General features: G+C 41.2%; 1 long non-coding RNA gene across 1 annotated transcript in view; it reads left to right on the top strand.

The window, feature by feature from the left end:
* Window positions 1-15,197, top strand: part of LOC122456139 — a 114,612-nt gene extending 99,415 nt beyond the window's left edge. Inside the window, exon 3 of the long non-coding RNA XR_006274824.1 lies at window positions 14,956-15,197. This is a non-coding gene — a long non-coding RNA (uncharacterized LOC122456139). The remainder of the gene's footprint in view (window positions 1-14,955) is intronic.
* Window positions 15,198-15,618: the final 421 nt, after the last annotated feature.

The raw sequence follows: 15,618 nt of genomic DNA, 5'->3' as shown, positions 1-15,618 counted from the left end.
ATTCATTATATGGATGTAAAGGTTTTCTCTTCCACTAATATTCTGCCTTCCATTGTCTGATGTATTGCAATAATACATCATTGGAGTGATGACAGTCCGATGGTGTATTGCAATCATTTATTATCGGAATATCATCACTGGCATATTATTGCAATGTATCACCATAGCAGTAGCCAGCAGGAACATAACTGCAAGAGATGGGCAAGTTATATGTTCTATTAATTTCTAAATGCTGATATTAGAATTAGTATGGCTCAAAAATCAGCATACATCCATTTTCCCTCTGATTCACATACACATAACATGGACACTATTTCACCCAATATTTTAACAATAAGACCCTGTTTTTCCAATTGTGAATTAGCCTTCAGTGGTGAAATTTAGGATTGTAAGTTTTAGCTGGAATGTTATTATATTCATAATTATGAAATTATAGCAACCAAAAGAAAATTGTTTGATTTTGTTCTCTCTTCTTTTATTATTATCTTTATTATTTGTATTGTAGTAGCACCTAATAGACTTAATCGGGAATTGGTGCCCTATTGTGCTTGAAGTCACACAAACATTTATTAAAAAGACAGTCCCTGCCCCAATGAGCTTGTCATGGAAGTATCTTTTCATGTGTGCATGGGCTTCTATTGAAATTTAAATAACCTAGCTGAGTGAAACCACAGAAAATCAAGAACAATGACCAGGCTGTGGTATATTTACTATTATCACTCAACTATAGAGTTAGTAAGAAGGCATCCAATATTTAAGCATTCTTGCGGGACTATGGTTCCTCATCTTAAATTAATTTCTACCCATCTCACACTACTTCCCACAAAGCAAGATTGTACCAATACTAAAGTTTCTCTTTCATACCAGGAGGAATTCTGGAAGCTATCATATGAGAGAATGTCTGTTGGATTTACTTCTGTGTGCTCCTGGAAAATATGTTCCCTGTAAGCTGTGTAAAAAGCAACTTATGCAAAGGCAAGCTCAGTTCTGTGATTCAGTCAGGAGGACTCTGTCTTGCCCTATTGATAGCGCTGCTGTATATGGCCTGCAAGGGTTCAAGTTGAAATGTCAACTGTGGCAACACAGGATACTTGTACAACTCCCGCCACTGGATGGGGGACTGTAATAACTGGTTATATCCATTCTATTGCCTGGCCACCAGCTGCTAGAGACAACATCCACCAGTAAACAAATCTCCTCATGTTTTTAGTAGTATGCTGTTTTAGGCTGACAATGCACCTCTGATGCATCAGCTGATCTATCCCGGATTCAGAATTGATGTAGAATCAATATTAAGAATGAATTATAGAGTTATGAGAGCCTTGCATGTTTAAAAATAAACTAGTTTCGGTATGACAGCCCCAGCAAAGACAACTAACGTGTCAAATCATGGCTGCTTAAGGCAGTGCAAAAGGGGAAGGTGCTTATTAGGGTTGATATAGTGAAAAAGTGGAACAAAACCTGAAACTGCATAGAAATAGCACTGCATCTAAATCTGAATGATTCTGGGGCTAGACTTTGGGGTGGAGCTGTCTAGTGTAATAATAAGCCAGAAAGATAGAACAACAGGGCTACGAGAGAAGAGGGAGTAGAGGGAGACCTGAAATCCCAAGGAAAGTCTTCTTGAAGGGAAGATGGCCTTCTGACTTCTTGTGAGAGGCAAGCAGTACCCATACTGGGGTATTTCTGGAGAATGCCTCTCAGACACTGGCTGTGACCAGTGAAAGCACAAGGCAAGCTAGTGATGATGATAAAGAACTGCAGGTTACATCAATCCGGAAGATGGAGCCATTCTTTCTGTCTGGTGCTATTAGCAGCAATTGATTAAAGTTTTTCAAAAAAATCAGTAAATTGCAATGTGCTAAAATATGTACTGTATGTCAGAATATTGCCACATTTGTAAGAACTGCAGTGAGTGCCGCCCATTGTTTTGTATAGGACAAAGGTGCATGAGACAGTAGTGTTACACATACTGTATGCTGTAAATGATTCATAGGTTCCAGGGCCACAAGGGACCACTGTGATCATCTAATTTGATCTCCTGCATAACACAGGCTATTGAATATCCCCAAAATAATTCCTAGAGATGTATTTCTAGAACTGTGAACATGATCATTTGCTGTTTTTTATTTAATCTTCTACACTGACATTAATGAATCTCACCAGCAATAACTGCAGCATTAGTAGTTTGGATGTCTGAGTCCTCTTGTCAATTGTCATATAGATTGGGCATCATTAAAAATGGTGCCTTTCCCAAGAGAGCATATAATCATAATCGACAATAGCTTAATCACACTGTCTGACACATTGTAAGGAATTCAGTTCAAAAATGGTGGAAGAGATAGGGAGCTAATGGAGATGTAAAATCTTTTTTTGGCATACATTGGAGAAGAGAATTTAATTAAGCACAGAACTAGAGATTGATGCTTTGCTATGATCATCAGTGGCTGCAGTTTCTGACATACTCTAGTGTCTGTCATCACAAGAAAACATCTGGAGGATGGTAAGAAATTGCCAAACCTTGGCATTCATTCAGCATCATAACAATTTTAAAGGCTTTTTGTCTTTTATCCCCCAAACTTCAGGGTATGGGTTCAGGGAGGGAGAGGGAGGAAGGGTTCTGAACCTAAGCCTGATTCAAATCCAAAAATCCACACTTTGTATGTTGCTACCATCTAGTGAGTTGAATAAAAACAATGCCTGTATTTGCAGCAAGATGAATAATATCTGAGGGTTTGACCATTCACCACTGAAGTCAGTGGGAGTGGGAGCATGCCTAATGAAGGGGGCTATATTAAACACATTAGGCATTTGAACTGTGTACATGACACTAGGAAACATTCATCCTAGAGAGTTACACAGAATTGTGAAAAGAAAAGGAGTACTTGTGGCACCTTAGAGACTAACAAATTTATTAGAGCATAAGCTTTCGTGAGCTACAGCTCACTTCATCGGATGCATTTGGTGGAAAAAACAGAGGAGAGATTTATATACACACACACACACACACACACACACACAGTTTGGCCAATGTACATGGCAGAGGGGCATTGCTGGCACATGATGGCATATATCACATTGGTAGATGCGCAGGTGAACGAGCCTCTGATAGTGTGGCTGATGTGATTAGGCCCTATGATGGTATCCCCTGAATAGATATGTGGACAGAGTTGGCAACGGGCTTTGTTGCAAGGATAGGTTCCTGGGTTAGTGGTTCTGTTGTGTGGTGTGTGGTTGCTGGTGAGTATTTGCTTCAGATTGGGGGGGCTGTCTGTAAGCAAGGACTGGTCTGTCTCCCAAGATCTGTGAGAGCGATGGCTCGTCCTTCAGGATAGGTTGTAGATCCTTGATGATGCGTTGGAGAGGTTTTAGTTGGGGGCTGAAGGTGATAGCTAGTGGCGTTGGCCAAACTGGACAGTCTCTACGTAAAAGAATGAATGGACACAAATCAGACGTCAAGAATTATAACATTCAAAAACCAGTTGGAGAACACTTCAATCTCTCTGGTCACTCGATCACAGACCTAAGAGTGGCTATCCTTCAACAAAAAAGCTTCAAAAACAGACTCCAACGAGAGACTGCTGAATTGGAATTAATTTGCAAACTGGATACAATTAATTTAGGCTTGAATAGAGACTGGGAATGGATGAGTCATTACACAAAGTAAAACTATTTCCCCATGGTATTTCTCCCTCCCACCCCACCCCCACTGTTCCTCTGATATTCTTGTTAACTGCTGGAATTAGCCTACCTTGCTTGTCACCATGAAAGGTTTTCCTCCTTTCCCCCCCCCTGCTGCTGGTGATGGCTTATCTTAAGTGATCACTCTCCTTACAGAGTGTATGATAAACCCATTGTTTCATGTTCTCTGTGTATGTGTATATAAATCTCTCCTCTGTTTTTTCCACCAAATGCATCCGATGAAGTGAGCTGTAGCTCACGAAAGCTTATGCTCTAATAAATTTGTTAGTCTCTAAGGTGCCACAAGTATTCCCTTTTTTTTTTGCGAGTACAGACTAACACGGCTGCTACTCTGAAACCACAGATTTGTGAGCTAGATAATCACACTAAATTGCCCAGAATAACATTGCTCTAAGGAATTCTTAGCAATTTACAATTTTAAGCCAATTCAAATATGTTTAAAGGGATCAAAAAGACAGCCAAATGGTACAAAGGGATTTATGCTTAGGAGTCTTGCATTGCTTAAGTGAATTTAAGCCTTGGGGAATGTGCTTGATCACCAGCCTTAGAGACCAGAGATGTATGTTTTTGCAGAAAGAGGACACAATAAGGGCAGGCACAATATATGCTCTGCCAACATTCCTCATCCCTCTTCTGGAGGAAACACCTGTAAGGTGAGAAGGCACTAATGGCACTTGATGCCCATTTAGGCTTTGGTGAGTATTGTCAAAAAGGCTGTTGGTTGTGATGCAGACACTTGTCCATTTAGACTGGGACCCACCCTATCATCTCACAAGCTCACGCACCTTAACATCTCCAGTGAAATCCTAGTTCAATTGAAATTAATGTGATTTTCACTATTAACTTGGTGCCAGGATTTCACCCCATGGCTTTTGTTCACTAACAACATGAATTGAGTTGGTAGCCTATAGGTGAAGTGATCCCTATCCCACTATTAATGTCCTAGGCCATTCAGCCCCTCCCTGCACCAGTAGGCCTCTCTTCGCATGTGACATGCAAGGTCTAATGGTTAGAGTAGGAGGCAGGATCCAGTTCCCAAATCTCCCAGTGGCTTTGTGCAAAGGCATTTCTGATGCTTTTCAGAGATTCTTAGTACTTATAGCACTCATTAAATTTGCAGACGTAAGTGATCAGGACTTCTGAAAATGAAGCTATTCATTCCATGTGATTCAGTTCACGTATATGTACAAAGGTATAATGGCACTTGCCTGGCATGATGACTAAAGCATTATTAACTAATATTTAAAAGTACTGTGAGATCCAGCTATACTAGTACCAATTAATATTGTGACTTCTATTGTCTATAGATTAGAAGCCCAGTTCTGCAAGGGACAAGCTACATGCCTAACTTGAAGCACATACATTGTCCCATTTACTGCACATCCTTATAGTTAGATGCATACTTAAGTACCTTGCTGGATCAGGGCCTTGATTTTGATCTCACTTACATCAGCTCTACTCTTCTGTACTAAGCATATTTCTATTGTATAAGGTTCGTCACCATAGTATCTGAGCACCTTCCAGCAGTACATTACCGAATGCAACTAATATCTGTCATATGTTAGTTGTTCTCTAATTTTCCCCAGGGCAACAAGCATGTGCAATGCAGTGTCTTGTTTTGGTAGGGTTTAGGTGTTTTTAGTTTATATGTGGCTTTTTGTTGATGATTAGAGAAGGCAAGGTCCAAGAAGTGCACCTTGCACTTGAAGTGGAAGGTGGTAAGGTTTGTGATGGTCCTTCATTCCTGAAGGAGTTCATTTCACAGTCTCAGACTGGCCACTAAGAAAGCCCCGTTTTCTGTACAGATGGGCTTTATCGTTATTGTAGAGAGTTTGTGTCAGAGAGGCGTAGCTGTTAATTTATTTGAATCCACTCCTGATTTATACTCGGGTGTGTCCAGAAAGAGACCTGTAGTAGTAAAGAATTGCTTCTTAATTCTGTAGCAGAATTTGTCTCGTGACTGAAATATCCCATGACTAGAGCTGATCAGAAAAACTTTGACGGAACAATTTTCCACCAGAAAATGCAGTTTTGCTGAAAATTGAAATCCTTCCTGAAATCATTTAAATTCTTCTGAAATTTCATTTTGGAGACAAATGTGAAAATGGGATGATGGTTCAATATTTTGGAACAAAAAAAAATTTTTTTCTTGCAAAATGGCTTTATTTCAGTGTTTTTTTTAAAAAGTTGTAATCAAAACATTTTTCATAGGCCGAAAACAAAAACAAGCCAATTAGATTTTTCCTATGAAGAGAATTTCTAAGTGTTGGAGTTTCCTTCCAAATTGGAAGGAAAACAAATTTGTAAATATCAAAATGCTCCATGAAATGGAATTTCCATTCTCTGCACAGCTCTATCCACTGGCTTCCAGAAGCTTGGCTCTACTGTTTTAACAGGTACTGACTTTAGGGAGGAATTTTGTTCCTTGATGTGGATTTAACATGAAGAATCATTGTATACTCCCCTCCCACTCCAAAACTAATTATATTGTTTACCAGTGCAGGCTTCAGTGGCTGTTGTATTCTAAGATACATTTCCTTCCTCCTTCAGTGGTTGCTTCATTATAACTTGTACTATGAGTTGCTACCTAAAGCATTATTTTTCTTTCTTTCACAATTGATTGTGAAATGCATCTTAACTTCCAGATCAGCCTTCAAGAAATTAATTTCCACTTAGTTTTTGGCATCAGTCCAGCTCATCCTCACGAGTCAGTCAAATATGGACATCAGAAAGTGGAACCGAAAATACAAAGCTAATGATCTGGTTCATGTTAGTTAGTTCTCTCTTAATCCATTGAAAGATTGCATTTCTTGTCTCTGGGTTCTTCCCCCCCCCCAGTCAGATTTTAAGAGAAAGAGAATATTTGCCATATGTTACATATCACAATTAACTGAAAAGGTAAAGATGATCTTTATAGCCATTGCTATCAGCTTATCATAAATTAGTTACATCAGATTGCAAGGACAGGACTTTCTTACCATTCATCATAATTCCCACTAAAATGTAATTATTGCTTAAGGTAAAACTAGAAAGGACAAAGGGCCTCATGCTTCAACACTCTTATTGGTGAGAGTTCTGAGTGCACAAGGATTACACAATTGTATCCATAATGGTCCTGAAAAATTCACACTGTCCTCCTCTTTAAACCTTTCCTCCTGCCTTCCTTGGGTATTGCTGGTATTCCTGTCTAGAGCAGAAATCTCTCAGTATCTGGTTGTGTTTTCAGAACAGAGCTCACTAAGCTGTAACTATCAAACATCTCACTGTGCAAGATACCATTCATTTTACCCCCAAAATTACATATATTCCAGGCCAATTAGGTGTGTCTAAAGCAGGGCAGAAATTTTCTATCAAAATTGGATTTTTAACTAAAAACTTTGAAAAGGCTTTTTTTTTTTTTTGAAAAGTCTTGATTTCCCTGTCCCTCCTCCCTCAAAAAAACCAGATGTGCAAAAACCAGAATATTTCAGCCAAAAACTGAATATTTTGATTTGGGAACAATATTGCTATGTGTTAGTCGAGTTATGGTTCAGTTGCTTCATGTCCCCCTTCTCTTCTTTGAACGGGGCCCCCCAGCCAACTACATCTCCCATGATGCACCATGGACAGGGACTCTTCCCCTCTCCAGGCAGGAGATCATAGTTCATCATGGGAGATGTAGTATAACCAGAGCCCAGGCAACAGAGGGGAACAGGAGCACGAGGCATCCAAGCTGCTATTGCAGTACCTCATGGGAGTTGTATTTCAAATTAAAATATCTTGTTTTGCAAACTTCTGCCCAAAAAAAAAAAATCAAAACTTTTCCTAGAAGATTTAGATTCATCTTAATTTTTCATTTTCATCTGTTTTCTGTGGAGGGAGAAGGGAACCCATTTTTCAAGCTGCTCCAGTGACCTCACTTTTATTGTTGGAAATGACTTACATCAGAAATAAAGAGAGTTATGGAACTGAGGTTATATAGGAGAATGAATGACTTGTACTAGGGAAACAATCTCATAGCACTTTGTTTCTTGCATGCATGCTTTTTTATGCTCCTTGTTCTGGGTCTTTGTCTCCCATTGGATCCCACATTTTGGCTTTGACAAGTTGAGAGTTACGCTTCAAGCGTATCTTTTGAATATTGGCAAAAATGTTTTCAGCTGCAGCAGTGACAATACCATTGGGATTGGCACAGACTTGAGCAGGAGGGGGGAATTAAAATCCATTGTATTTTCTTGAATATGTTGGTAGTCTGATTTTGTAATATAGCACATTAAATTAATGCATTTGTAAATGAGTTTTGCATACACATGTGTAATGCAGTGTCCTGGATTGGTTGTCAGGAGCAGCAATCAACCCTGAACATCTGAGCCTCTACAGTCTGAACTAAAAGACCTGCATCAGTTAGCCTGAAGAGAATAGCAGCCTCATGAAGCTCTCTGCGGTCCAGTCACTGGAAGGAGACAAAGATGGTTATATATTCATCAAATCTGTATAGGTATCTGTCATGGGGTTTATGTACCCCACATTGGCCCAGTGACCAAAGTGTTAATATAGGCACTGCCAGCAACTGCTGATTGGAAACTCAGAGGAGTGAGCAGGCTGGAGAAAGGTGCTCCTGCAAGCAAGTTACTAAAGAGCTGCCCAGAGACGACAGTCCAGAAGGGAACGAATTGACCGATAGGCTGGAGAGCCTACAGAGATCCAGGGCCAGGCAGGAAGCACCTCAGGGCACTGTCAGAGTTGAAGAACCCTGACCCTGCTTATCTAGCTTGAGGGCCCTGAGCTGGACCTCAGTGGAGTGGGCAGGTGTGGGTTCCCCTACCAGCCCCCAATGGACTTAGACATGAAAAAAGTTTTCCGACTCCTGGGCACCAGGAATAGACTGACAGCCCCACTCAGTGACCTCAGGGAATGCGCTACACTTGGCTGGGGGGGATGGGGGTGGCATTGCACTGATGCATCGCCCCACAGTACTTTTCATGCCTAAGGTGGCAGCTGCATTTGGGAGACAGATGAAGCAATCCCTATATGTAACCTGCATAAAGCTTTGGGATGAGAAGCATTGTTCACAAGACAGACCATGACCACTGTAGAGGTTTGTGTTGATTGAACAAGTAATGGAAAGCTATTCAGAGCAGAACTGGGTGAAAAAATGGAAATAAAGGAGAAATGTTTCACTTTTTTGTTGTCGTCATCAAATTTAGTATTTTTCCAACCAGTTCTGACCAGCAGTGAACCCTGCTGCCCTGGCAAGAGGCTTCATATCAACATTATTGGTTTGCAGAATTTGTTTATGAGGAGGTGAGCAATAGACATATGAAGCCAACAGGGTTTTTATTGCTTTTGTCTGCATTTGTTTTGCATTTTAGTGTGAGACTCTCCCCGATTGTGACTTCCATCTAGTAATTCTCCTGTTCAGTACCCAGGAGAATGTTCTCAGATGCCCTTGCCCAGAAAAACTATAGCACCTATCACATATATATAATGATGGGTGAATATGAAGAGAGTAGACAGTTTGGTTCAGTTCCAACAGACATCCAAATATTTGGATGCTTATCGGAACTTTTTGAATGTCTAGTGTAAGGCTGTGAATTTCACAACAGCTTCGTGTTCTGGCTGTGGTCAAACTCTGAAAGAAAGGGAAATGTATCCATTCGTTTTCTAACTGCAGGAAAGGTTTGGTTCTTAAAATGGATGAAGCTTCTTGGAGGGATCTAAATTTTCCACCCACTTCTGCTGGAGATCAGGGTATTGTTTTGGAGAGAGATTCATAATCGCCCTAAAAAAAAAAAGATAGGCCATGTTCAGATTTTGAGAATTTGCTCCCCACACATGTACAGATTATACAGCTGTTGGAGGCTCAGAAACTAAAGAAAGACCTTGTGATGGGGTGCCTATCCCATACAGGTGGTGAAAGGATTAATGCATGACTGAGAGGTCAATTAACCCATCTGGTTGCACCTGGAGGGTGAGCCAGCACTTAATGATGAAACCCAGCTGGGGAGAGGCTGGATAGTGCTATAAATAGAGAAAGGTTGGAGCAGAAGGGCACTGAACTGTACAGTCACTTTCCTTGTAGTGAGGAGTAAAGAGACTTCTAGGGAAGAGGAAGGCTCTTGCAGGTTAAGGAGAACATCCAAAGACTTTTTAGGAAGGAAACCAGGGAGGTGGCAGCAAGGAGTCTGGTGAAATAAGCCTTGACAGCCTGTCCTAGGTCCCTGGATTGGAGCCCAATGTTGAGGGTTGGGTTTCCATACCAGCCACTGGTAAGGTGGCATGAAGCCCCTCAGAAGGGGATATGGACTACTGGAAACCCTGAGAGAACTTCTGGGCCCAGAATTGAAAGTGGCAGACTAGATTGAGGGATCAGACATTTGTTTTTGCTGGACTTTGTGACCTGGGAGGGCTGCGTCACAAGAAGAGGCAGACCACTATAGGACCAGTGGCACTAGTGGCAGGGGGCACTAGTAGAAGCGGAGAGCCCACTATGCTGCACCCAGCTGTGAGGGGGTATTGCAGCAGTGAGTTGACCCAGCCACAGACCTCAGAACACGTTTGTTCTTCTTTCTTCACGTTTCTACATTCAATTCCCTACTTAACATGAGGGAAGACAAAGGGCAGATGTTTTCAATATCCAGCCCCAAGGAATATCCCTGTGGGATTACCAGCAGCTCCACATATCATTGAAAAAGGAAGATTAAAAGTAATAGTCATGTTAATATTATTTCACAATCCACAAACAAATCTTCATTTGTTATTCATGGGCTCCCTCTCAGGAGCAAAATACTGCAGCATATGCTAAAATGGTACCACAAAGTAAACCAGGAAGGAGGGGCAGGCTCTCAGTAGGTGACTTTATAGTTCTTGTACAGTAAAGATATTGCAGGTAAAAGATTATATTGGTTCCTGCCTATAGAGGGGGATATATACCAACCAACTATTAGTTAGCAAGAGGTTAATGCCATGCCTCTTGCGATGGCTCATAAGTGTAATGTGGTTTTGTAACTGGTACTTTATTATGTAAGGGAGGGGTCACATTAGCTAATAAAGGCCTCAGTACTCTAGAAGCACCAGCAAGAGATGCTCTGCTTCTTAATATCTTCCATTCCCATTGACATGAGGGCACACATCCCTTTGCGGAACTGAACTCCATGTCTGCCTAAAATATAGTTTTGCTATGGAGGGAACTTTAATTAAGGACAACAGCAATAATTCAAAACTAAATATGTTACCTGAAATTGAGAAGGAATAGCAAGTCTGAGTTATTGAGATGGTCGTTTAATGTAGGCAGTGAGTCCATTTTTTATAACTAGTATCATCAGTGCTTAGCACATCAGAACATTATAAGGCATTGTGCATAGTGTCATGTGTGCACACACTCTTTTAGGGGTATTTAGTGAATGTTGTTGTGATGATGCTGTATGTGCCTCTCAAACCACTCTGCCAGTGCATCTCAAGTCACCTAAAATACGCCTGCTTATCTAAGGCTTCCAAGTTATTGAATTGAAACTCGTGTCTTAGATTGGAGGAGGGATAAATGTCTGCTAGAAATTGAGTTGAGGCTAGAGATCAGCCCAAGCAGAAACCCCAGTTCTGGATCAGAATTTACCTGCTAGCTTTGCAAGGGGCACATGTCTCTTCAATGGAGTGATTAAGTCACCCCCATGCTCTGGGAAAGTTCAGCTCTAGATCTCCAGAATCATTTCACTTGTGGTTTGGAGCCAAATTGTGGTCTTTAGAGATAAGACTAGTGCAGTTATGCATGACACTGTTGAGCCCCAGAGCCAATTGTCTTTGGAGTATAAAGCTATACACAGGAAATGTGTTATCAGAAAAGAACGCAAGATCAATATACAGAAGAGATGAAACCCAATCCCAGAGCCAAACAGACTCAGAATTCAAAGCCAGATCTCCATCTCATAGCTTAGCTGTATAATGGGCTGAACCAGCACTGCAAAGGGCTGCATCTGATCCCCCTGAACTTTAAAGGGTTTGAACCCCAGATCCAAATTTGGTAGCTCTGGCCCATTCCCTTCCAGACAAAAGCAGCCCTTCCTGCACAACATACTGTAGCATATACCCCTTCTGTAACTATACCCGCTGAATCACTAAAAGTATCCTCACACCTTCTTGTCAACTGTCTAAATGGGCCATCTTGATTATCACTACAAAAGTTTTTTCTCTCCTGCTGATAATTCCTCATCTTAATTAGCCTCTTACAGTTGGTATGGCTACTTCCACCTTTTGTGTTCTCTGTATGTATACATCTTCTTACTATATGTTCCATTCTATGCATCTGATGAAGTGGACTGTAGCCCATGAAAGCTTATGCTCAAATAAATGTGTTAGTCTAAGGTGCCACAAGTACTCCTGTTCTTTTTGTAGATACAGACTAACACAGCTGCTACTCTAAAACTGAACTGTGCAGGGAGTTCTTCTTAGCTTGGTTAGAGCAGAAAGGGGACATTAAGAGAAGCATTGGTAAAAGTTTATTTCCCAATCATTTGTGAAGTCTCCCCTAGAAACTAAATCGATTTCTAGTTCAAATAACTACTATTATAGAAGCAGATGAACCCTCCCATGATAAACCTGTCAGACTCCCAGTTGATGAGGGAGAGGGTTTCATTTAATCTATAGCCACAATTGCTGTGGAAGCAGAGGACTCTCCCTCTCTCTCTCCCTCCCCCCAGCTATATCCCTATAGCTCTTTGTTTCCTCCAGCTATTCTTTTTTTAAGCTGATATGCGTTTTCCAAAGCTGCTTGAATTGTGACAGGAAACTTAAGATATCTTAGTAATTGGCCTACATGTGAGGAAGGAAGAGGTTGAGAATGACAGTCCAGGGAAGAAACCCTTGAAAAACTGTATTGGGAAACCTCTATCATAACCAGCAGCAATTATGTGAAATTGTCATATATGCAGAAAGAGCTCTTCCTCTCCGGTCAATGTCTGCTCCCATATTTATAGGGAGCAGTGCTTGCTTTTATGTAGCAATACTTGGTACATCAGTTTCTTGCTGTTCCTGGATTTTATAATCCATGTAAGCCATCTTCTGTAGCTAAGAGGAGCAGGCATTACATATACAATTTGTTTGATCTGAAATGTCATACATTTGGGCCCTGTTTCAGCAAATGCCTAAGCACAAGCTTAACTTTAAGCACACAAATAACCCAAATTTTTTAAAACTAAACACGTGCTAAAGTTCTTAGCTGGACCAGAGCCTGAGCAAGCTGTAGCCATTAGATCAGATCCTCAGCTGCTATAATCCGATATAATTTCATTGACTTCGGTGGAGCTATACCACTGTACATTAGCTGAGAATCTGGCTGACAGTGAAACACAATTTTCTTTGCAGGCCTGCTGAAAATAATTGACTAGAAGCAAAACAAAATCTCAAGCTGTGATAACTTTGCACATTTGTTCTTAAGTGGGTGATGAGTTCTCCTGACCTGATTTCAACTCTCAGGTTACAACCTGCCGGCCTGGTTTTCCAGAGAGACTAAGCAACTGCAGGTTTCAGAGTAGCAGCTGGGTTAGTCTGTATGTGTAAAAAGAAAGAGTACTTGTGGCACCTAAGAGACTGTTAAATTTGTTAGTCTCTAAGGTGCCACAAGTACTCCTTTTCTTTTTAAGCATCTGCAGTTCCCCTTTAGGCACTGCAGGGGCTCAGCACCTCTGACAATCAGGCCATATGTTTTAAATCCCAATCAAATACACCTTGTTATTGCCCCTTTTTGACCCAAGTGTCCCTGGGAATGCTCCAGTTATGTGGAGAAGGTGGTGATCAGTATTTCTTTGCTGCAATCTTGATTATTCACAAGAACGTAGAAAGTCCTGCTTCTCGAACACCCCACACCTTTTTAAGCAATAGACACTGTCAAATATAAAGGGAAGGGTAACCACCTTTCTGTATACAGTTCTATAAAATTCCCCCTGGCCAGAGGGAACATCCTGTTACCTGTAAAGGGTTAAGAAGCTCAGCTAACCTGGCTGGCAGCTGACCCAAAGGACCAATAAGGGGACAAGATACTTTCAAATCTTGTGGGGGTGGGGGGCAAGGCTTGTGTTTGTGCTCTTTGTTTACGTGGGTGTTCTCTCTCGGGACTGAGAGAGGCCAGACATAAATCTATCTTCTCCAAACCATCCTAATCCAAGTCTCCAATATTGCAACCAGTATAGGTAAGCCAGGCAAGGCAGATTAGTTTACCTTTTGTTTTATGTGAATTTTCCCTGTGCTAAGAGGGAGGTTTATTCCTGTTTTCTGTAACTTTAAGGTTTTGCCCAGAGGGGGATCCTCTGTGTTTTGAATCTGAATACTCTGTAAAGTATTTTCCATCCTGATTTTACAGAGATGATTTTTACCTCTTTTTAAAAAAAAAATAAATAAATAAACCCCTTCCTTTAAGAACCTGACTGATTTTTCCATTGTTCCAAGATCCAGGGGTTTGGGTCTTTGATTATTCTCAAGCCTCCTCAGGAAAGGAGGTGTGTAGGGCTTGAGGGGATATTTGGGGGAGGGGGGGAAATCATCTCCAAGTGGTCTCTCTGTTCTTTGTTTAAAAAGACTTGGTGGTGGCAGTGTACTGTTCAAGGACAAGGCAAAGTTTGTACCTTGGGGAAGTTTTTAACCTAAGCTGGTAAGAATAAGCTTATAGGGTCTTCCATGCGGGTCCCCACATCTGTACCCTAGAGTTCAGAGTGGGGAAGGAACGCTGACAGACCCAAAAGCTCTCTCTTGTGTTTTCCAGGCTTATGCTGTTCTCACTAGCTACTGTTTAGGGTTTTTTGCCTCTGCCTTTCTCTGTTCTCAATTTGTGTGTCCTGCCCCGCCCCTTCCCTCCCCCCCCATACCCATCCCCATAATACTCAGCAAAACCACGCTTCACCCACTCAATCCAAACTCTTGGGCAGGTTCACAATCTCCTTTTGTCTTAGGTGTGTAGGGGCAGGGGAGCTTTGGATTAGCTCATCCTGATGTTTGTTAATTAAGGATGTCTTTCATCCAGCTCATAACATTATTATTATTCCCCTCTTTTCTTTAACTGTTTAATGGAACTAATAGGCAGACAGTACCACATCTAACCATTTCAGGCTTTTTCACCTTCTGGAGTGACTCGGGTGAAACTGTGGTTTGTTTATATGAACAAATGTGGCAATAAAGATGGAAGAACTGAGTAAGAAACTTCTTCCTGAGTATGCTCAATATTAAACCACCTGAACATGGCTGACTAATAATGATCTCACTTATCTTTGGTTCACCCATGCTAGGTAGAAACAACCAGTACAGGAAGAAAACAAGACCAACCGGAAACAGTGCCCAGTTCCAGCCTCCCCAGAACTGTGACCTAGGGCCAGGAGAAGCCAGCACCAGAAGGAGGGCAACAGAGGGATCTAGAAGCAACATCCTTAGCCTTTCTGGAGGGACTGGGGAAGGGGAGCAGCTGAGAACATGAACAGAATCTGCTGGAATTGGAGAGGTGGGAGAAGAGCCTTAAAGCTAGTAACAGAAGTGTGTGTATACATTTCACAGACATCATAGATGCAGTGAGGCGACCAACATCCAAATTTAATTAAACAACCAAATAAAGTTAAGGCTGATTGGGTAGTAGAAATTGATTGGGATGGTAGCGAATTATGATAGGACAGTGGGGACTGACTGAATACCCTGGCTGTGCAGTTCCAGTCTTTATGACGTATGATTTTGGGTGTTTTGTTTCAATGTGTCTTTTAAAGGGAAGTTTTAAAATATTTGGTTAGGTGTTAGCTGTGTGCTGACATCCTTTTAGCCTTAACTATCCTGTAACAAAGCTTTTGGTAGCAGAATTTCCTATCCTTTTTCCAGATGCCTTAATTAATATACCCAACTGAATAGGGCTCAGAGAAAGACACAGAAGCCTCTAAAAATAACTCAAAGTAGCTTTTCTATATCTAAAAA

This window comes from Dermochelys coriacea, chromosome 10 (assembly GCF_009764565.3).
Source record: "Dermochelys coriacea isolate rDerCor1 chromosome 10, rDerCor1.pri.v4, whole genome shotgun sequence".
Classification (NCBI taxonomy): Eukaryota; Metazoa; Chordata; order Testudines; family Dermochelyidae; genus Dermochelys; species Dermochelys coriacea.
This window is presented reverse-complemented; position numbering and strand designations above follow the sequence as displayed.